This window comes from Etheostoma spectabile, chromosome 14 (genome assembly GCF_008692095.1).
Source record: "Etheostoma spectabile isolate EspeVRDwgs_2016 chromosome 14, UIUC_Espe_1.0, whole genome shotgun sequence".
In the NCBI taxonomy this organism is placed as follows: domain Eukaryota; kingdom Metazoa; phylum Chordata; class Actinopteri; order Perciformes; family Percidae; genus Etheostoma; species Etheostoma spectabile.
In genome coordinates, this window is record NC_045746.1 from 13,831,197 (window position 1) to 13,844,267 (window position 13,071).

A 13,071-nucleotide genomic window follows, 5' to 3' on the forward strand; every position below is an offset into this window, starting at 1 on the left:
TAATGCATTAGTTACTTTCTGAAGTAACAAGTTACCTTTATAATTTGTAACTGAGCATCTAATTTACTTTTACTTACTTTTTGGAAGAAGTAACTAGTAACTGTAACCAATTACTTTTTAAAAGTAACTTGCCCAACACTGGCGCTCTAGACCTACTCTATCTGTAAAGTGTCTCGAGATATCTGTTGTTATGATTTGATGCCATAAATAAAATTAAAATGAAACGAATTGAATTGAATTGAATTAAATTGAGTTAAATTGAATTTTAAAAAAGTCAACAAATTCATAGTATAGTATGTCGAAAGAAAAGTCATAGAAAAATATGTCAAAATAGTCATTAAAAAGTCATAGTATAGTATGTTGAAAAAAAGTCATATTACACCATGTAAAAAAAAGACATTGTATAGTATGATAAAAGAAGTCATAAAAAAGTCATAGTGTAGTATGTTGAATCAGAGTCAGAGTATAGTATGTCGGAAATAAATTCATAGTATAGTGTCAAAAAAATGTCTTAGAATGTTGAAGAATTGAACCCTTAACCTAAAAATGACTTAAAAGTCATAAAAAATTATAGTATAGCATATAAAAAAAAGTCAAAATAAAGTCATAAGATGTCCAAAAAAAGTCATAGAATAGTAAGTGGACAAAAAGTCATTGTATAGTGTGTCGAAAAAGTCATAAAAAGTCATAGTGTAGTATGTCATAAAAAGTCATATTGTGGTATGTCATAAACAATCATAAAAAAGACATTGTATAGTGCATTAAATAAAAAGTCATAGTATAGTATTTTCAAAAAAAGTAATTGTATACTATTTTGTAAAAAACTCATGGTATTTTATGGAATTTAACCCTAAACCTCAAAACTACAAATCTTATGTGAAGCAACTAGTATGTTGGAAAAAAGTCATAGTAAAGCATGTTGAAAAAAGTCATAAAACAGTCAGTGTAGGATGTCGGACAAAAAAAGTCATAGTATAGTATGTCAAAAAAAGTTGTTAAAAAGTCATAGTATGTTGGGAAAAAAAATTATAGCACAATTTTTTTGGAAAAACTTGTTGTACAAATTATAGATCAATGAAGAATCAAACCCTCAAATTAACATCTTTATTTTACCTGAAGCAGCTTATCTCACTGAGCTGTTTGTGAAGCTACTCGAGGAATGGTTCGCAGTTGGGTTTATTGTTCCCACTACAGAAGACAAAGAAGTTATAAAAAATTCATAGTATAGTATTTCAAAAGAAAAGTAATAATATAGTAAAAAATAGGAAAAGGTGAAGGTATAGTATTTTGGAAAAAACACTAATATGTTGAAGAAGTGAACCCTCAAACTCCAGTTTAGAAATTTCATGTTTAACAGCCTATTTTTTTTTTTAGTTTTCATATTTTACATTTACAATGGTTCAGAGCTTGAATTTATTCTTCAAACTAATGAAGTCAAAAAAGTCATAAAAAAATCATATTATACTATGTTGGAAAAAAGTTATAGTATCAAAAATACTTACTTTATGTCAAAAAAGGCATAAAAAAGTCATAGTATATTACGTTGAATAAGAGTCTAAAGTAAAAAAAAGTCATAGTATAGTACGTAAAAAAAACTCATAGAGTAGTATGTCACTAAAAAGTCGTAGTATAGCATAAAGTCATAAAAAAATCAAAAAAACGTCATGAAAAGTCATAGTATAGTATGTCTGAAAAGTCATATAAAAGTCACAGTATAGCATGTCAAAAAGAAGTCATATTAGAGTCATGGTATAGTATGTCAAAAAAGTCATAGTATAGTACATAAAAAACTCACATAATAGTATGTCAATAAAAAGTCATAGTATAGTATATAAAGTCATAAAAACTCAAAAAAACGTCATGAAAAGTCATAGTATAGTATCTCTGAAAAGTCATTAAAAAGTAATAGTATGGTATGTCAAAAAAAGTCACAGTATAGCATGTCAAAAAAAGGTCATAGAATAGTATGTCAAAAAACTCATAAAAAGTCATAGTATGGTATGTAAAGTCATAAAGAATCATAAAAACGTCATGAAAGTCATAGTATAGTATGTCTGAAAGACGTAAAAAAAGTCATAGTATAGTATGTCAAAAAAAAGTCATAGAATAGTATGTCAAAAAACTCATAAAAAGTCATAGTATGGTATGTCATGAAGAGTGGCAAAAAAGTCATTGTATAGTATGATGAAAGAAGTCATAAAAAAGTCATAGTATAGTATGTTGAATAAGAGTTAGAATATAATGTGTCAGAAATAAATTCATAGTATAGTGTCAAAGAAAAGTCTTAAAATATTGAAGAATTGAATCCTCAACCTAAAAATCTTCATTTCGACCAAGCAGCTAAGCTCACTGAGCCATTTGTGAGGCTAAAGACGGAATTGCACGGAGTCGTATTTATCGTCTAAACTAAAAAAGTCATAGTATAGCAGGTCAAAAAAAAGCCATAGGATAGTATGTCAATAAAAAGTCATAGTATAGTATATCAAAAAGTCGTAAAAATCATAGCATTGCAAAAAAAAGTCACAATAAAGTTATAAGATGTCAAAAAAAGTCATAGGATGTTATGTTGATGAAAAGTCAAAGAATAGTATGTCAAAAAACTCATTAAAAGTCATAGTATGGTATGTCATAAAGAGTCATAAAAAAGGCATTGTATTGCATGATGAAAGAAGTCATTAAAAAGTCATAGTACAACATGTCAGAAAGAAGTAATAGTATTGTATGTTGGAAAGAAGTTACAATGTAGTATTTCAGAAGAACACTCTGGTGTTGAAGAATTGAACCGTGCACCTCATATCTTGAAATTTCATGTTGAGCAACTTATTTCTCTGACCTATTTAGGAAGCTCAGTAAACAATGGTTTAGAGCTATTGTTAAAGTTAATAAAGCCAAAAAAAGTCATGAAAAAGTAGAAAAAAATCATAAATAGTATGACAAAAGACATATTATAAAATAATCATAGTTTACCATGTTAGAAAAAGTCTTAGTACAATATTAGGAATATAGTCCTAAAAATGTCATTGTATGGTATTTTGGAAAAAAAATCATAGTACATTATTTTGGAAAAAAGTTATATAGCATGTTGAAAAAATTATCATAGATCAAAGACAAATTAAAAACCTTACATGTTTATTTTATCTGTAGTGGCTTATCTTATTGAGCTATTTGTGAAGCTCATTGAGCAACAGTTTGGAGTTGGATTTATTATTTTTTATTTATATTTTATTATACTAAAGACAAAGGAGTTTTGACAAGGTCATGGTATGTGGCATGTCGAAAAAAATGTAATAGTATAGTATGATGTAAAAAGTCATATTATAGTATTTCGGAAAAAAGTAATAGTATTGGATGTCAGAAAAAAGTCATAGTATTATATTTTGGAAAAACACTAATACGTTGAAGAATTAATCCTCAACCTCACACTGTATCTAGAAATTCCATGTTTAGCAGCTGATCACAATGAACTATTTGTGAAGATCGTTATTGTTTAATGATCTTCACAAATAGTTCATTAGAGCTTGTAGTCATTGTTCAAACCAATGAAGAAAGTCAGACATGATTCAAAATATTGGAAGTGGAAAAAAAAATCATAAAAAGTCATTGTATAGTATGTTGAAAGAAAGTCATAAAAATGTCATAGTATGTTATGTCAAAACAAGTCATGGTATAGTATGTCGACAAAAGTCCTGAAAAAGTCATAGTGTGGTATGTCAAAAAAGTCATAGTACAGAATGTCTAGTATAGAACCGAGCAGCTAAGCTCACTGAGCCATTTGTGAGGCTGAAGAAGTAACGGCTCGGAGTTGTATTTATCGTCTAAACTAAAAAAGTAATTGTATAGTAAGTTGGAAAAAAAGTCATAGTATGGTACATCAAAAAAGTCATAGGGTAGTATCTTGATAAAAAGTCATGGTATGGTATGCTGAAAAAAGTCATTAATACGGTCATAGTATAGTATGTTTAATAAGAGTCCGAGTATGGCATGTCGGAAATAAAGTTATAGTATAGCATGTCGAAAAAAAGTCATAAAATTTCATTGTATGGAAAAAAGTTATATAGTATGTCAGAAAAAAAACATAGATCAAAGACAACTCAAACTCTCAGTCTTAAATCTTTATTTTACCTGTAGGAGCTTATCTCACTGAGCTGTTTATGAAGCTAATTAAATATTAGTTCAGAGTTTGATTTATTAAGACAAATGAGTTGTGAAAATGTCACAGTATGGTATGTCGAAAAAAAATGTAACAATATAGTATGTCGGAAAAAAGTCACAGTAAAGTATTTCAGAAAAACACTAACAAGTTGAAAAATTGAACCCTCAAATCTTGAAATTTTATGTTCATCAGCTTATCTCACTGAACTATTTGTGAATTATACAAAATGTGTACAGTTTGCTGCCTGTGAAGTCCTACAAGGTGTACCTTTTGGGGCTCCAAAGGAAGCTGTGAGAAATCTGATACATTACTTCAAGTAATGTCCCTTGAGTCAGCATTGGTTGGGGATGAAGACCAAAAGTTTGACTCTCAGACTGAACTGTCGGCGGTCGAGTTGCATTGTGGGTGATGTAGGCGCCTGGTTTTGACAATGAAGAATGCAAATGACAGAATGTGTGGAATGAAAAAAGACAATATATCGGCTCCTGCTGCATCAATTTTTATCCTTTTTCCAAGTTAATACCCATCATTGGTCAAAAATGTTATAGGAGTGCAATGCTAAATTGAGAGAGTACAAATCCATCTTGACATGATGTCAAGCCATGTCTAGATACAATTGCTAAAGTATGACTGGGCAATGGCTGTCTTTGGGAGAAGTTAAGCAAACGTTTTCATCATCTTTAGTTTTGCCGTGTTAAGGTTCAATCCCCCATTAAATATGTTCATATATGGAGCATTAGCAAAAACTGTTTTGTGGTAAACATAATGCCCTTTTCCACATATTGGTACTGATTGGGAGATATTAGTCTGTGTTTAGTCAGGTTGTGGTTAGCCTAGCTTAACATAAAGACTACTAACAGGGGGAAACAGCTAGCTGGGATCTGTCAAAAGTAAACGTGCTTTAAAATCCTACCAGCCACTCTTAAGCTAGTTTATTTACACAATGTACCTTATCTTGTTTGATTATTCCTTAAACATGAACAGGAGTGTAAAACATGAACTATCCATATTCCCTTTCTCTGTTTCTCTTTTTTTCCCTTCCCATTCCCACCCCGTTTAATTTTCTGTTCCTTTTTTACTCTATTTATTCACTGTCTTTTGTTTCTTTTTTCTTTCAACCTGCCACCATTCCTCTCTGTCTTTCTCTCATTTCCCAGTTCACTGAGTTAAATATGGGAAAACCAAACCAATCAGGCCTTGACATGGTTATTATTTTTAAGTACAGATTTTTTAAATTTTCTCTCTCTCTCTCTCTCTTTTTCACACACACTTTCTCTCTCTATCTCTGCCTCTGTCTCTCCATCATTACCATTTGTCCTCTTTTCCCCTCCTTTTACCTCTTTTTATTACCTCTCTTTCTCAATCAGTATTCTGTCTATTTACTGGGATTGAAAAATTGCAATACTATAAGATTTTTAAACCCATGAATTAATAATCATTAACATTTGACCAATGTTTGTGTGTGTGTGTGTGTGTGTGTGTGTGTGTGTGTGTGTGTATGTGTGTGTGTGTATGTGTGTGTGTGTGCGTGCGTGCGCGCCTTGTGAAGGATTCCCAGAAGAAGCCTACTTGCCATGAAGTAAGACACAATCTATACACACATTCACAAGTGAACCATGCACTCAGAAGATCCATAATAAACCCAAATGAAAGAGCGTCCATAAAAATCCTGAATCCATGTAGACTGCACAAACTTCATGTATTTTGCTAATCCTGCTCAAACTGTGCAAAGTTACTTACCTTATCCAGGAATTGAATTCCTATTGAGCTTGTTTAAAGCGAGCAGTGAGTATTTATAATGTGTAACATCGTCGGCGGGGATGGCTGACTGTAACTTTTGGACAAATGATGCAGAACCACAAATGAGACAAAGATGTATTTTTTATTTTATTTCTCTTGAAGGCAAACATTCAAATGATCAAGGTAAGTCAGCTAATAAGGAATCCTTCTTATAAAAATATGTGGATGATGACGGTGATGTAACCATTCTTTGTTCGCATTGGATACATTTAATGTAATGAGCATTGTTTTATATAGGCTTGCGTAATTATAAATATAATATATAATAAAATCTGTTTAACGTATCATAGGCCTTGTGTATGTTTTCTGTGTACTCTTATGTTTTTTGTATCTTCAATCAAATCAGTGTGAGTTCTGTGAATGGCTGCAAGACACATTTCAAGTTAAAGTTGGAGTTTGTTTAGTCATTTATAATAATTCAGTCAGACAACTCACATTTAAAATGTTTATTACAGCAGCAGAACATGTGTTTGACAGCCAGACTCCAACCTCCAAGCATTTTGATTTACACAAGATATTGCGGAGTGATGATAAAGTAGCTCTCCCCTGGCCGGAGGCAGGTAGCAATACAGGTGCAGAGCATTAGCAGTATTGACAAGGCAGAGATGGGGAAATTGTGCAACTTAAATACACCGCCAAAATGAGGGGGTGTGTTTGGTTAATGATACGGGTAGTGAGGCATGTCACGTGTGTGTACAGTAGTACAGCTCGAATTGACTGCATGAACTAGCTCACAAGCGTCACAAGAAATTATGAACAATTACAAGCAAAAACTGGGAAATAAGAACGTGTCCCAGGGCCAAAAGATACAGAGAGAAAAGACGGGGAGGCGGAAAAAATAAAACGAATGCAACAGAAAGAGAGACGTTCACGTCCACATTCATAAACAGACACCCACACAGTCAGACCACAAGGGACCAATCGCATACGCAAACAGAAGTAAAAGCTGAAGCACAAATTTACAACAGGGATTTCTGTTTGAGTTTTTGTTTTGTTTTCTATTTTCTTAGTTTTCTTCTTGGGGCTCCATTAATGCGAGCAGCAGATAGTTCCATATACCAAAAAAGAGAGGATCCATGCACGAGCAGACAAGTCATGAGGTGGTTTCCAACAGGTTGCAATCATTTTTTTAGCAGCTGCAAGTCCAGCAAACACAGCACGTTTTTAAGCTTTAGAGAACTGAAAGGCTGACAGGTCTTTCAGAATCAAAACATTGACAGTAACTTTAATCAAGGCAGAAATTGTGGATGCAATATTTTTCCAGAACTGACCAACAGGAGAGCAGCCCTAGTGTTATGGCATGGGTAAGATGAGGACCTAGAAGCAGAAAGCAGGCAGGCAAAAGTTGAGCAGAAGATTCATTTGACCAACAAAACAAAGTTCACATGAAAGTGGCGAACAAGAGAACAGGGAATCCAAACAACAAATGTAATCCAAAAACAGTAAATAGAGAAGAAAGAAAATCCAGGGACAAAAAATCGCACTGAACCCAACTGAAACTGGCACATGAAAACACTACAATGATCTGACACGAGACATAGGGAACACAAAGACTAAATACACCAGGTAAAAAGCAAACACGGGACAGGTGACAGTAGGGCTGGGGAACAGGTGGAACACATTAGACAATCACACAGGTAGGAAAACTAAAAGACAGAAAGTAACCCAGGACAAAAAAGACAGAAAACAAGACCATCAAAATATAACAGGAAACGGAGCAAAATACAAAACAGAAAAACAGACCACCAAAATAAGACTAAACACCAAAACCATAACACCCAGAACCTGCTGAATCTGCTGATGATCTTGATTGCGTGATACTTCTGGCATGAGACCTACATCGGGTATTCAATTGGCGGCCCCAGGGCGGGTCCGGCCCCTGAGGGATTTGTACAGGCCGTGGAGTGAAGTGGAGTTATTACATATGGGTAGTCTCATACATCGCATGACTAGGTTAATTGTACATTCTTGTACGGTAGGAGGCAGTAGCGGTATGCACCCCTTCAGCCATGGTGGCAAAACAGGTAGAATATCTACCTGTTTCGGCGGAATATATTTTGGGGAACCACACATGACAATCAAAGCCGCCCATTCGCGCTTAGTGCCGCGCTCTGACTTTCTTTCAAGCCAAGGCAAAGTTTGGCTAACAAGAAAAAAAGTCTCTCACACCTTAAAAAAAGAAAAGGTGACTCAGAGAACGGCAGTTCAACAGTGAATGGACAGAGAAATACGCGTTTATTGCCGTTGATGCGAATCCTGTTGTTAATCTGCAACGAGTGCCTTGCGTGTGCAAAGAGTATAATTGAGAAGGGTTTCAAGACAACGCATGCTAACTTTGATGCTACTTTCTCCTGGGCTCTGTGCTCGGGGGAGCAAGATAACGGGGCTTACATCTTGTTACGAGCAAAGACGTCGCAATTTGTTCGGGCCTGTACAGATCAAGAGAGAGCAACTGCGGCGTCGTTACGAGTGGCATGGATATTGGCACAAAAGAAAAAGCCGTTTACAGACAAGGACAGTCAAGGAGTGTATGCTGGCATCCATTGAGGAGGTGGTAACAGATGAGAAAACCCGAAAAAACAATATCGATTTGATCAAGCAAATTCCAATTTGACACGTCAAATATGAGGAGAGTCGAGTCCCTTGCATCGGACGTTTTCGAGACGCTTTGGACAAGCTGAGGAAGGCCGAGGTGATGTCTTTGGCCGTGGATGAGTCGACTGATAACAGTGATGTGCACAGCTGTGGCTCTCTGTGCGATTTTTTTGATGGGGAATGTTTTCGTGAGGATCGCTTGGTCTAATTCCATGGAGGGGCACACTACGGTGAGATTATCTTCACTAAAATTGCTTCATTCTTTGAGGAGAACAACTTGGATTTGGCACGCGTCAATGTTTTTTTTTTTGAAGGAAAAAGCGTGTGTTGTATTAAGTTCCATTAGCTCTTCTATTTTCAACCGTGAGAACGGGGACAGTTTGATATTTCTGAGGATTTATTCCCCTCTTACTTGTAACACTGAAAGTATCTCTTCATTGTCATTGAGGATAATGACTGTAAATTTGTACAGTTATGTGCAATTATGGATGTTTTCTGTTAGTTAACTGCATTTCTCTAATTGTCTGTCTCTTTGATTTTCAACATGTATTGTCTTTTGAATGGAACAATGTCATGGACCTGTGTGTCTTAGTGTAAAAATATGCATACGGTGTTCGTCATTTACAAAATAGATATATTGACTCTCAGTATGTTGTTGTAATTCTTTATTGTTACTATAATTACTCATTTCTCGGCCCTATTTTGCTCAGTTTATGAACTGGCCCAATCCAAATTAATTGAATAGCCTGCCATACATCATGCCAGTCTGTACTCAGGCCTGGGCAATCGCCTGCCCAGATCCTCTCAACAGGAAGGAAAGAGCGTCCAGAAAAAGCCTAGATACCATACCACATTTTTAGGCTGCATAGTAAATAACTTCTGAATAGGATGAATGGGCAAAGGCCTCTGCCACTGTATGCTTTGAATGCTGATCTCAATTGAAGATAAAAGAAAAAAGAGGAACGTTGCAGATTGAATGCATTTTGTAAGTCCCAGATGGGTAACAAGCCAACCGTGCCAAAAATGTCTTTTAGACAATGAACTTTCCTTTGCTCCTATTGTGGGGCTGTTATCTGCCTCCCACCAATCAGGATGGCTCTATTATTGAATAATGAGGGGAAAGTGTGCCAGTTACAAGCCACATTGCAATATGTTTCAGCTAATCTCCAAGTTTTGATAAGATGAGAGATAATAGGGACAAAGCATAGCTGGCACTGTTTGTTAGAAACATTGGCAAAAAGAACATCATGGAGTCATAGCACTTTCAAAGGTATAGTGACACAAATGACAAATAATGCAGGACTCAATTGGTAACTGGAAATAAAGAGGAGGAGATGCGTCCGGTTAAGACTCAAGCTGTGGATTAAAATACAAAGCATAAATCATACTAATAAAAGTTTTACCAAGGCCCATCACCTCTAAGACTGACCACAAAAATGGCCACTGAAGTCTGTCAAATGCTTTCATTGCATCAAGAGGAAGAAGTGACATTGGGAGCTTACTGTCCTCTGCTGCATCAACAATGTGGAGAAGGCGTCTAACATTGTCTGATGCTAGTCTCGTTTTTATGAATCCTGTTTGGTTGGAGTTCACCAACTTTGCCATATGAGACTCCAAGCGTCGGGCTAGGAGCTTTGCAAAGATTTTTATATCAGCATTCAGCAGGCTCAGATGTTGATGGCTAGACCACACTGTAGGATCCTTATCCTTTTTCAAAAGTAAAGAAATGAAGGCTGTGTTAACATCCCCTGAGACCTCCCCTTTTCAATTGAGAAGTTAACCATGTCAAGAAGGAAAGGGCCCAACTTTTTCCATTTAAGCCTTGTGATGTTCCTTTTTGTATATTCTGTACTGCCACCTGGACTTCATGTCTGTTTTGGGTTAAAAGTGGAAATTAAAATTCAACAGTAGTTATTACACTGTGGAGTTTTAAAGACATGCTCATTACATTATCAGGCAGGGAAACAAAGACAAGAGTCATAATGAACCAGAAACTTGAAGTCAGAATATGTTGGCGTCTGCTGCTTGGATTTTGCCAATTTCAAGTAATTTTGGTAAAAAGAGAGAGAGATGGGAAAGAGAGCTCAGGATTAAATCTGGGAAAAATCCTTCTTTTTTTCCCGATTCTTTTCACTCCAAAAATGTGCAGCTCTGTAGGAAATTGTCTCGTTGTGTGTTGTGTGTGTGTGTGTGTGGTGTGTGTGTGTGTGTGGTGTGTGTATGTGTGTGTGTGTGTGTGTGTGTGTGGGGTGTGTGTGGATTACAAATGTTTGGTATTTATTTCAGAGCTACAGGAAGCTCTGTGTGACTTTTTCACAACAGGGGGTCTTGCTTCAATAACATGCCCCTATGTGTGTGTGGTGTGTTGTGTATGTTGTGTGTGTATGTGTGTGTGTGTGGTGTGTAAATGTGGGGGTTTGTGTCTTTTTTGTTGATTTGTCACACCATATTTTTGTCTTTGTACTTTCTTGTGTTTCAGCAGGTTTGTGCATCTCTGTGGTGTACGTGTGTGTGTGTGTGTGTGTGTGTGTGTGGGGGTGTGTGTGTGTGGTGTGTGGTGGGTGTGGGTGTGTGTGTGTGCGTGTGTGGTGCGTTTGTGGTGTGTGCGTGTGTGTGTGTGTGTGTGTGTATGTGTTATGTGTGGTCCAGGGAACATATAACTGGATTAGCCGTCATGCTTTATTTTGTTTCAGGCTCAGAAAGAAAGAAGGGTTAAGGGCAGACAGCGAGTGTGTTCAAGACAGTGGAAAGACAGGCAGACAGACCCAGTGTTGGAATGATGAATGTGGTGTTGAGAACATCTACAGGTTTGCATGACAGAACCTGTAACACAGAGTGACATGCGATAGGGTGGTGTAAAACAGGTCATGGACAGTGTGTGTTTTGTTTCAAAGATTAGCAGCGCAGGGGTCAGGGGGTGTTCATATGTGTGTTTGTGTGTGTGTGTGTGTGTGTGTGTGTGTGTGTGTGTGTGTGCCTGCCTGCCTGCCTGTCTGCTTGCATGCGTGTGTGCGTACGTGCGTGCGTATGTAGCAGGGGCAGATGTCTGGGGTCCCATGCCATAAGGCAGCTTGTGTGCGTGAGTTTCTGTGTGCTGCTGTCTGTTCATGTGTGTGAAGTGATGTGCAGCCAATCAATTTAATATCCTCCCTTCAGTGGTTTGTGAGGCCGACAGCGAGCGACTGTTGACATGATTTCACTTCAGACATGAAGCAACAGCAGAGAAAGTCAGAATTGTTGACTCTCCTCACATCTGGATAAAAACAAACAAAGCAATACTATACTAACAAAAGCTATTGTACATTTGTTGAGACAGGGAAATTAACCGGTGGGTCACTCGTGTATGTGTATAAACAGAGCAAATCTTAACAACTGTCTGAATAGAACTGCTGCTGTTGCTTGTAAATTACAAAACTAAAAGTTAAACTTCCAATTAGAAAAAAATGGTATCTAACAAAAGCAAAAACACCACTCCTTTGTTTCTAAATTAACAGCCATTAATTTTGAAATCTTAAATCAAGCAGTAAATCAAACAAATAAAGCAATTGTTATTATTTACACTCAAGCAATAATAAAAATAGTTAGCCCAAACATAAAGTTAACAGCTAACCTCTGTTACAAATCTAAAAAATGAAACAACACCACATTTAAATACCAGTTCAGATTGGTCCTAACAGAAGGTTTAAGGACTGCAGCTCAGATTAATTATTTCCTGTGATTAAACAGAGCAGCTGCACCACCTGGTGGTTACATAACGCAGGAAGCGCACGCAAGCGCGCACACACACACACACACACACACACACACACACACACACACAAAGGTGTTTCAAATCTCTTTATCAGAGGCATAATGGTCACCGTGTTACAGTATTAAGGGCAGATCAATGTTTGCTGTAAAGAAAACGCAAAAATGCTAACTTGTTCTTTCATCATTGCATTATATGATCTATATTATTGTATTATCTCTCAATACCCTTCTTCAGTGTTCTTCTGTCATTCTATCTCATTTTGTTAAGGTCAGGTTCAAGTTGTGTGTGGTGGACATGTTGAACCAGACAAGGTCATGATTTTAAAATGTCATGACATTTTAAATCACGCTGTAACAACAGGTTCTTAATGTTTAATTGTTTTTACTGTCAGTCAGTGTTTTTAGATTGTCAAGTTCTTTACTGATAGTGTGTAGATACAAAGTGTTGAAACAAACAGGGACAAAGTCGAATGTTAATGGACTGTAGCAGTACTGTAAAAAGTTTATTTTTTCACAGCTATAGTTTAAATTTATAAGGCTAAACCTGGTCTACACATTACCCTAATGTTGAAAGGTCATCTGTGGAGTCGTCTATAAACTAGGGATTTCTCCACGCCACCCACCCAGCTAGCAAGTTCTTACAATAAAGCTTTTGTCCTTTCGTCTTCATAGCTGACTTTTCAGTCACTTCACTTTCGAGAAATAGCAATGTTGGTAGCCTTTGCTCATTAGCGCCACCTCTATTCAGGAGAAGACTGCAACTAGTGGCGTGA

At 36.3% G+C, this 13,071-nt stretch overlaps 1 long non-coding RNA gene across 1 annotated transcript in view; it reads left to right on the forward strand.

Annotated features, from left to right (window-relative positions):
• LOC116701707 (uncharacterized) overlaps nt 1–13,071 on the forward strand; it is a 14,538-nt gene extending 1,467 nt beyond the window's left edge. The window contains exons 2-4 of the long non-coding RNA XR_004334988.1: nt 1,603–1,610; nt 7,940–7,944; nt 13,017–13,071. This is a non-coding gene — a long non-coding RNA (uncharacterized LOC116701707). The remainder of the gene's footprint in view (nt 1–1,602; nt 1,611–7,939; nt 7,945–13,016) is intronic.